Source organism: Sinocyclocheilus anshuiensis, unplaced genomic scaffold (genome assembly GCF_001515605.1).
Source record: "Sinocyclocheilus anshuiensis isolate Anshui unplaced genomic scaffold, SAMN03320099.WGS_v1.1 scaffold735, whole genome shotgun sequence".
Classification (NCBI taxonomy): Eukaryota; Metazoa; Chordata; class Actinopteri; order Cypriniformes; family Cyprinidae; genus Sinocyclocheilus; species Sinocyclocheilus anshuiensis.
Window position 1 is genome coordinate 700944 of NW_015548245.1, and position 8099 is coordinate 709042.

At 39.0% G+C, this 8099-nt stretch overlaps 1 protein-coding gene across 1 annotated transcript in view; it reads left to right on the forward strand.

The window, feature by feature from the left end:
* LOC107655216 (CUGBP Elav-like family member 5) overlaps positions 1 to 8099 on the forward strand; it is a 250264-nt gene that overhangs the window by 143332 nt on the left and 98833 nt on the right. The gene's annotated exons all lie outside the window — the stretch shown is intronic.

An 8099-nucleotide genomic window follows, 5' to 3' on the forward strand; every position in this document is an offset into this window, starting at 1 on the left:
GGAATTTAGATGCCGAGCTACGCCGCGAGAGTCTGAAAAATTAAGACAAGAATGCCTTGGAGAACTTTGAAAGGAATGTGTTTCTATATCCTTCCACATTATTTAATGCTCCAGATAAACAGGAAATGCTTAATATTAAATTAAAGGAGAAACAACACAGCCATGAATGTAAGAAAAACTGCCCTTATTAAAAGATATCATTCATATTCACAACAGAATATGAATCTATTTTGCTGCCCTGTTTGGCCAGATGTAAAGCAGACAGATTTATCTCAGCACTATAAATAATTTACTGCGTCTAAATCCAAAAAAATTCATGACCCAGAGAGCTGAATTATGCCATTTTTACATATTCCAGTGATAGGTTGGACATGAATTAATTGATACTAAAATTGTCTAAAGATTTGAAAATGAAATCGATACATCTTCAAGGGCCCAGGCTCATAAATAAGTCATAGTAAATAAACATAATACGTCAGCATGCAAAATGTATGGGAGGTTGTAGCTCTAATGGAATCCTGTATCATTGATTGTCTATCTGAAATGTTGACATTAAAAACTATTGCTTGGCTTCGACTGTGTCATGTGTAGCATATCTGACAAAAGTAGTTAATCTAGCTTTTTTTATAATTTAACTTCAGAATGTCAGGGGACAACAAATGTGGAGCACCTGATTATATAGTACTTTCAGCAAAATTTATTGTAAACAACTAAACTTAAAAAAAAAAAAAACTCAAGTAAACTTTGGGCAACATTTCAGTTTTATGTCAAATATGCAATGTAAGAATGCTAAGCTAAAGGCTAGTTAGCATATGCTGGCATTGAGCACGTTTACATGCAAACCAGTAAGCTGATAACTCACAAATATTAGTTTATTAAAATAACCAGTTTTCCCCGTTTGCATGCACATCAGTAACCTGACAACGCAAGTAAGCTGCGTTTACATGACTTCATTAATATATCAGGTTAGTTCCCTGTAGTGACGTCAAAATATAATCATTTGCGTATCTGACTCCGAGTATTCTATAATTTTGTCAGTTGTGATGTTAAATTAAGCTTGCAACATGTCAACTTGCAACATGTCGGGAAACTTACAGCTCATATATTATCCTCTCATGCAGTTATAAACGCAGCATTGTGACTGAACCACTTCTGCTGCACGAGATGAGAACACATTTTTTTATCATTTTCTGAGTCATGAAAAAGTCTGCTTTTGTGATATATTTCCTTCTTTCTTTACTGCAAGACGTTTGCTCGGTCTAGATGCGCTTAAATCTGCATGGCTTATTGCATTTACATGCCGCGCGAAATCGGAGTAAGAGGCAAAAAACTACCTGTTGTGACCGGTTTATGCTTACGCCGTTTATGACCTTACTCCGATAAAAGAAAACGGGTTACCACGTTTACATGACCAAGTGCGTTTTCGGCTTATTAAGCATAATCGGCTTAAGAACGCGCATGTAAACTCGCTCATTGACACTGCAAGCTTCTGTTTTTTAGAACTTGTAGCTTAGCATTAACGAATATGACAGACATGCGTTATTATTGCGTGACATACTGACTCTACAGTGGGTACGGGTGCCTATTTATGCTTTACAAGCGTAGCACAGAGAGCTAAGGCAGGCTGGGTGGTAGCTAACGTGCTATTTGACTGTATGTGTGTGTGTGTTTGTGCGGCTGCACGCCAGCTTTACGGTGACGGGGTCATTTACATATAAATGAAAGTTGCCGATCACAAGCGGCTGACCCCATTTATTCTGGCGGATGGACAGGTAGGCCCGGCTAGCGTCGACACACTGCCGAATTACTCCAAATTACCACATTTCCATCTCCACATCGGCCCTGTCAAACAAGTGCTCATCGTCGTCACGTTTTCTCTTCCTTATTTCCTCTTGCTCTTTTTTCCCCTTTCTTTCTCCACCAGAAGGAATAAGTGTAATTGGCAATGGAGAATTTAAAAGGGCTGTCATTGCCTGTGCTAGGCACCCGAACAGCAACCCACCATATTGAATTAGAGAGATGTTTTGTGTTGGGTGTGAACCTGAGACAGTGTAGGAAATACCTCAGAGATAATAGATTATCAGGGATTTAGAATTGGAATAGCGAAAGACTGTTTTGTAATTTAGCTGTCACGATTCTTCATCCAGCTAACATCTCGTTAGAAGGCTTCTTTCTAAATGAGAATTTGTAGCTTTGTTTCATACTTGGAGCATTAACAGTCATCTTTCTTTAATTTGGTGTTGGTGCACACTTTTTATTACTAATCGCAGACTAGGTATGCCAAACACTAGATCATTATGCAACTCTCCCTTTAAGACGATCGGTCTTGGCCGAAATTTTGAGAGTGCTATTCTGGAATAATCCATCCTGAGAAGCAGTGGTACAGAAATATTCAAGCTGTTCCCTTACCTTGTCAAACCATGATGAAGAGAAATCTCTGCAGCAAGACCTCCCAAATACCATTTATTTGATATTCCATGCACCTAGCGTATCTATAATCTTGGGTTGCTTCAGAGCAAGAAGCAATCAGTAGCACCATGGAATCAATGGCAAGGACAATTATGAGTGAGCGTGGAGGTTAACTGGACGTGTATGGCCGTACTATCATGATGCAGCCTGTGAAACGATGGCTACCCGTCTCCAGTAGGAATAGGTCAAGCGGTCACTGCATGACAGGACCAGGGTTGTGACTTGAGACCTCTAGAACCTGAGGCTAACCTATCTAGTCAGTAATGCCATTGGTGACTTTGGGATTCTGTTAGTGGCCTTGGAAGAGGAGCTGGCCCAAAGCCCAGAGGTACAGCCATTATTGATCTGTCATAGAAGATGCCCCTGCAACCTCCCTTGTGGCCCCAGCTGAATCCCCCAAAAGCCTGCTCCCCGTGTCTCCATCTCCACCTGGAGAATGAAGCCATAAAGTGGCCTGAAGGTCACATTTAATGATGGAGGTGGAAAATAAAGAGGCCCGAGATGTTGGATACTGACCATAATTGCCAGTGAACAGTGGGGTTATTTGATATTGATTCTCAATGAGGGGAATCCATGATGTCTATACAGGACATTTACGTGTCTGCTCGATGACTGTAGGCCAGTCAATACCACTGTGCGGCACCTGGGAACCCGAGGAGACACCCCGAGGCTCATTTGAATGGGCGAATAGTTATTGGTTCCCTCTTCCCTGCAGCCGTTGTGTGGCCTCATTTGTATTTTTAGTGAATTATTCTGGTTGCACAACCTGAACCCACTTAAGCGTGTCACTTAGCATTTGTTGAAGTTTCGCCGGGGTGCGGGCCTCATCAGGTTTCAGCCTGGGAGTCTGCGGTTAAGTGCCCGCTTGTCATGTTTATTTATTTAATTCTTTCTCTTTTTTTTTCATTTTGTAATGCAGGATTACAATGCTGATGGTGGCTGTCTAGGTTGTTTAAACCAGCAATTCTCAACCGGTTTTGCTTTTACAAGTGGCGTTCTGACACAGAAAGAGTTTGGCACTGTTGGAACCCGTATTTAATGTTATCTACTGTAGGTAATATTTCCTAGGGATGTACAATATGTCACAACCATATCGGTTATCGGCAGATAGAGATTTTTTCCTTTAAATGTATCACTATTCGCCTTTGCCTTCATCTATCACTCACTTAAAATCTTTAAAAATATGAATAATTTAGTAACACTGTCCACATTGTAATGTTGTGTTGCTTAAGTTTACTTATAACATCTTAAAATAATATTTTATTTAATTTACTTAATTTATTATAGACAAAATAGTATAGACTTTTGATATTGGATGTTTATTCAATGATTATTGGTATCAGCTAGAATTTTACTATAAATTAAAAAACTAAATCGTATTAAATTTCAATATTTGCCATTTATTCCTTAAAGATGATCTGTTTACTGGTATTGCCCGGAATTTTACTATCAGTATTTATTTTCTTGTACCTTGTTCAGTTTTCCTCAGGGTGTTTGAGGATGACATGTCATGCAATCTATCTGTGTTAGCATCTTGCTAATTTGGCTTCCTTTTCTTAAGTGAGAAATGAATTAGTGCCAAAATTCGTTTGATTGGATACACAACTTTAGTTGTCGACACCAATACTAAAGATTCAAGAAGTATTTTATCCTGCCTTTTGAAAGTTGAAAAATGTGTTTATTTTGCTAGATGACTTGTGTAGCATTGTTGTTGTATTTAGCATAGTTTTTCACCGCTGTCCACAACCCTATCAGAACAGGCCTGCGGATATTTTTATGGTCACGACCCACAAGTTGAGAACCACAATTTTAAACACAGCTAAAGGATAGAGACCAGGTGAAGGTGTTGCCATATGCACAGCAGTGTAATCCTGCTAAGTCATCATTAGATTACCTGCCGGTGTCAGTTAAATGCTGCAAATCCGCCGAACACTCATCCTGGCCTAACTTGAAAACATGACGATGTTAAAGCCGCTATGTCTGATCCCAATTTGAATAATCTTAACTGTTTATATGTGGCGAGATGACTAATCCCTGTGACTCACACTATAAGGGGCGCTCACTTGAACGCATGACGTACTAGTTTGGACGTACAAATGGCACTGAATATTGAAATTGGCCCCTGTAGGCAATTACTCATTCTTGTTCTATATCTTGGTCTTCCTTTTCCATGCCTCACGGTTTTTTGTTTTTCCTCTCTCTTCTTCTGTAGGAGAGACAAATGTTTTACATTATAAATGAGGCATCCGATTTGGCACGCATGTCAGCAGAAATTTTTATGTGTCACCATCTTTCCCTCAATTCACACACACACAGTTGCGATGTCAAGTGGACAGTGGTGGAGCAAGTGATCATGGTAGGAATATGTTGGACCTCATGCCCCCTGGCCACATGTGTCGTTGATTCGTCTACAGTACCTTGGACTTTTTATTGATTTATTTTAAACAAGGGTGACCAGAAAAGGAATAAAAAAATAGAAGTTGGAGGAAGTTGTGGAGGGCGATTTAAAGCTACTAAAATTAAAACAATTTTTAAAAGACATTTAACAACATTTTGTGGCATTTTATTAATATTGTGAATTTGAATTTTGTATATTTTTATTTTTTATTTTTAAAAAGCTGATTTAAAATTGTGAAATTAGCTGTAATTTTTCAAATTATAAAATTGCAACTTCATCTTTTCAGATTCCATTCTGAATTTAGAATTTTGGCTAATCACATAGCAATCACATCACTGGACTATAGCATAAAATCTGGCATCATTGCATCTTTTTCTAGCCAAGAACCACCCACTTTGGCAGAAAGTAAAGCTAAACACCTCAGTTCTTGTTTTTATTCACTTTTTAGGGGAGGGTGCCTGAAATAGTTTGTAGCTCAATAATAGAAAGTTGTCAAAAAAGATGCAGTCATTTTAAAAATAGTGTGGCAGTATGTGAATGCTTGTATGGAGAGCGAGGGAGGAACAGAAATTAACTATTTAAAAATCACTTTTATTTTTCTCCCTTTCAGTGGTTTCTTAATGGTCTCCGAGAACAGAATTGGCAAAAATGGGCATCTGTGACACGCCACAGTGCCCACTTTAAAATGACTCCCTGCTTAGTGAATCCAAAGTTGTGCTCTACCTAATCAATGTCCCCCATTAATTCTTCTTAGCTTGGTTTTAACGGTACAAGCCTAGAGTTTAGCACTCCACAAAAGCCACCTGTTCTGAATGGGTCACCTTTATAAGTCTCAGGCCCTGCATTGATTTTCAGCAGGACTTATTTTATGAACCAGGTCTTTGGCACAGGACACAGATGAAGATGAACTAGGAGGCTAAATCACTTTTCTTTGGCCTCTTTTTTCACTCGCTCTCCCTTTCGCTTGAAATCCCCCCACCCTTTCCCATAATTCTCTTCTGTCATGTTTCCAGTGGAGTGCAGCCAAGGCGGAGTTTCAGAAAAGACATTTTTTTTTTGCACTTAACTTAACACCAAGATGGATACATCATCTGTAACGTTTGAGTTGGTTTATGTGAATTACTAGCATGTGTAAACATGCCTTCGCAGGCGTTGGGTTAAAATATCAAGCGCAATGTGCACGCGTAAGATTGCTCGAGGCTAGAAGGCTAGCGAAGGGATGACTTCCTCAAATGTAAATACTGCATGATTTAGCAGGTTTCCATAGCTTTACAAATGGATTATGAAGAGCGTGTGAATTTGTAAAAAATGAATAAATTATTAAAGAAAGCAAACCTTCTCATGGCAGAAGGCCAGAGTTCATGCAGAGTGCAGGGCATTCGAGGGAGTCGCTTCATCTCTCTTTCATTCAGTCTTGCCGTCTTTCTTCCAGCATCATGGACATCAACGTTGACACCTTTAAATGTGATGCTCCACATTGAATTAATGCTGGGGTAAAATAAATGTCCCTGGATGGTTGTACGTATAGGATGACAGGAAGCAAGCATCTGTCAACGTGGTGGGATGGACACAGGTGGCGGAAATGATTATGGAAATGTTTATGGAAGGGCCTTGTGTCTCAGTGGGATACGGCTTAAAGAAAGAAAGGAAGTCGAGAGAGGAAAATCAACCCACTACCCTTGGGATGTGTATTAGTGAGATCCCAAGTGTAAGAAAAGATGTCCCAATATACATTAAGGGCTCCCTTGAATACTGTATCCCCATGTGTGTATGTAACCTATGACCTAGGAATCTGAATTCCAACAACGGAGTTCAACACATCCTCTACCCCAGGTGTGTGCGTTTATTAAATATTTTGTGTAATGATTAAGATTTCAGATATGAGTGTAGTAGACTTAGCTCCTTAAGCTCCTTTTAATTATGCATATTTTCCCATAAAATCAGTGCAGAAAGGGTGTAAAAATATTCTTTAAAAAGGTTTAATGATTGCCTTTTCATCGCAATTTAGAGATTAAAATGCTATGCGCACCTTGACAAAGTCATGTAAACTCACGTACCCTCTATTAAAATCAAAATAGATGTACTCTGAGATGGACAGACACTTACATCATGTTTTCTGCATAACTGCACCGTGTTTTCACGTAGTTGGAGTCCTTCGGGGCAGGATATGGAAAATGCTGGAGTTCATCTGCCTGTCAGCACCGAGGTCACGCTAGTTCAAGGTCTAAACTGTGTAATGTTTTATTTGTGTTTTATTTGGCTTGTTTGTATACTTGATGTATAGGAGGATGCAGGGAATGGTTCTCTGGAAGGAGAAACTATAACAAAGCAGCTTTCATGAAGATGTTTCATGAAGGATTTAAATCTATTTATGGCATAAGAAGGAATTTAGCTTGTGTGATGTTTTGCTGTAAGTGATGAACTTAGCATGTGTTTCAGGGGTTGTAACATGGGCTACTAAGGAGAAAACGTATGTAGATTGTAGCAAAGTCAAATTCATGTGCTTTTTGGAGCTTCACACAATCACTATCATTTTATTCTTCATCTAACTCCTTTTTGACTAAAACAGCTCACTCTCATGTTGTTCTGTAATCCCATATGACATTTTTCATCCGTGAACTATTTACTTTAAAAAATAAAATTTCTGGATGTACAATACATTAGTGATCAAATTAATACAAGCCCTAAATTGCTTTTTTTTTCTTTTTTGTCGTCTGTGTCTGTCTGAATGGATTGATAATAGAAGCAGATAATGAGGGCCTTATTTAAAGGGGTCATATGATGTTGCTAAAAAGAACATTATTTTGTGTATTTGGTGTAATGAAATGTTTATGCGGTTTAAGGTTCAAAAAACACATTATTTTCCACATACTGTACATTATTGTTTCTCCTCTATGCCCCGCCTTTCTGAAACGCGTCGATTTTTACAAAGCTCATCGGTCTGAAAAGCGAGGTGTGCTCTGATTGGCCAGCTATCCAGTGCGTTGTGATTGGCTGAATACATCAAGCGTGTGATGGAAATGTTACGCCCCTATCATACTGTGATGCCCTGTCTGGCCAGAGCGACGAGACAAAGACATTAAAACCCATTATAAACGAGGCATTTGTTACATCCAGTGTGGACATAATTATGGATTATAATGACTCATACTGTCTTTTTACACGTTGCGTTGCATCGCGCCGCGTAAACATAAAACCATGTCTGCATTTGTGATCGGAGAAATGACAAACA